Here is a 2,500-nt window from a genome sequence, read left to right on the forward strand (position 1 = left end):
ATGGTTAGGGTTATTTTGGTAAAGGTTAGGCTTATGGTTAGTGTTAGGGCTAGTTGCTTTAGGGTTAGGGTTAGGGTTATTTGGTTTAGGGTTAGGTTTAGGGTCAGGGTTAGGGTTAGGGTTAGGGTTATTTGGGCTAGGGTTAGGGTTAGGGTTAGGTTAGGGTTATGGTTAGTTGGGTTAGGGTTATGGTTAGGGTTATTTTGGTAAAAGTTAGGCTTATGGTTAGTGTTAGGGCTAGTTGGTTTAGGGTTAGGGTTAGGGTTATTTGGTTTAGGTTTAGGTTTAGGGTCAGGGTTAGGGTTAGGGTTAGGGTTATTTGGGCTAGGGTTAGGGTTAGGGTTAGGGTTAGGGTTAGGGTGAGGGTTAGTTGGGTTAGGGTTAGGGTTAGGGTTATTTTTGTAAAGGTTAGGCTTATGGTTAGTGTTAGGGCTAGTTGGTTTAGGGTTAGGGTTAGGGTTATTTGGTTTAGGGTTAGGTTTAGGGTCAGGGTTAGGGTTAGGGTTATTTGGGCTAGGGTTAGGGTTAGGGTTAGGGTTAGGGTTAGGGTTAGGGTTAGGGTTATGGTTAGTTGGGTTTGGGTTATGGTTAGGGTTATTTTGGTAAAGGTTAGGCTTATGGTTAGTGTTAGGGCTAGTTGGTTTAGGGTTAGGGTTAGGGTTATTTGGTTTAGGTTTAGGTTTAGGGTCAGGGTTAGGGTTAGGGTTATATGGGTTAGGGTTAGGGTTAGGGTTAGGGTTAGGGTTAGGGTTAGGGTTAGGGTTAGGGTTAGGGTTAGGGTTATGGTTAGTTGGGTTTGGGTTATGGTTAGGGTTATTTTGGTAAAGGTTAGGCTTATGGTTAGTGTTAGGGCTAGTTGGTTTAGGGTTAGGGTTAGGGTTATTTGGTTTAGGGTTAGGTTTAGGGTTAGGGTTAGGGTTAGGGTTAGGGTTATTTGGGCTAGGGTTAGGGTTAGGGTTAGGGTTAGGGTTAGGGTTAGGGTTAGGGTTAGGGTTATGGTTAGTTGGGTTAGGGTTATGGTTAGGGTTATTTTGGTAAAGGTTAGGCTTATGGTTAGTGTTAGGGCTAGTTGGTTTAGGGTTAGGGTTAGGGTTATTTGGTTTAGGGTTAGGTTTAGGGTCAGGGTTAGGGTTAGGATTAGGGTTATTTGGGCTAGGGTTAGGGTTAGGGTTAGGGTTAGGGTTAGGGTTAGGGTTAGGTTTAGGGTTAGTTGGGTTTGGGTTATGTTTGGGGTTATTTTGGTAAAGGTTAGGCTTATGGTTAGTGTTAGGGCTAGTTGGTTTAGGGTTAGGGTTAGGGTTATTTGGTTTAGGGTTAGGTTTAGGGTCAGGGTTAGTGTTAGGGTTAGGGTTATTTGGGCTAGGGTTAGGGTTAGGGTTAGGGTTAGGGTTAGGGTTATGGTTAGTTGGGTTAGGGTTATGGTTAGGGTTATTTTGGTAAAGGTTAGGCTTATGGTTAGTGTTAGGGCTAGTTGGTTTAGGGTTAGGGTTAGGGTTATTTGGTTTAGGGTTAGGTTTAGGGTCAGGGTTAGGGTTAGGGTTATTTGGGCTAGGGTTAGGGTTAGGGTTAGGGTTAGGGTTAGGGTTATGGTTAGTTGGGTTAGGGTTAGGGTTATGTTTAGTTGGGTTTGGGTAATGGTTAGGGATATTTTGGTAAAGGTTAGGCTTATGGTTTGTGTTAGGGCTAGTGGGTTTTGGGTTAGGGTTAGGGGTATTTGGTTTAGGTTTATGTTTAGGGTCAGGGTTAGGGTTAGGGTTAGGGTTATTTGGGCTAGGGTTAGGGTTAGGGTTAGGGTTAGGGTTAGGGTTATGGTTAGTTGGGTTTGGGTTATGGTTAGGGTTATTTTGGTAAAGGTTAGGCTTATGGTTAGTGTTAGGGCTAGTTGGTTTAGGGTTAGGGTTAGGGTTATTTGGTTTAGTGTTAGGTTTAGGGTCAGGGTTAGGGTTAGGGTTAGGGTTATTTGGGCTAGGGTTAGGGTTAGGGTTAGGGTTAGGGTTATGGTTAGTTGGGTTAGGGTTATGGTTAGGGTTATTTTGGTAAAGGTTAGGCTTATGGTTAGTGTTAGGGCTAGTTGGTTTAGGGTTAGGGTTAGGGTTATTTGGTTTAGGGTTAGGTTTAGGGTCAGGGTTAGGGTTAGGGTTAGGGTTATTTGGGCTAGGGTTAGGGTTAGGGTTAGGGTTAGGGTTAGGGTTAGGGTTAGTTGGATTAGGGTTATGGTTAGGGTTATTTTGGTAAAGGTTAGGCTTAGGGTTAGTGTTAGGGCTAGTTGGTTTAGGGTTAGGGTTAGGGTTATTAGGTTTAGGGTTAGGTTTAGGGTCAGGGTTAGGGTTAGGGTTAGGGTTATTTGGGCTAGGGTTAGGGTTAGGGTTAGGGTTAGGGTTAGGGTTAGGGTTAGGGTTAGTTGGGTTTGGGTTATGGTTAGGGTTATTTTGGTAAAGGTTAGGCTTATGGTTAGTGTTAGGGCTAGTTGGTTTAGGGTTAGGGTTAGGGTTATTTGGTT

Source organism: Sturnus vulgaris, unplaced genomic scaffold, assembly GCF_052056855.1.
Source record: "Sturnus vulgaris isolate bStuVul1 unplaced genomic scaffold, bStuVul1.hap1 Scaffold_511, whole genome shotgun sequence".
Taxonomy (NCBI): Eukaryota; Metazoa; Chordata; class Aves; order Passeriformes; family Sturnidae; genus Sturnus; species Sturnus vulgaris.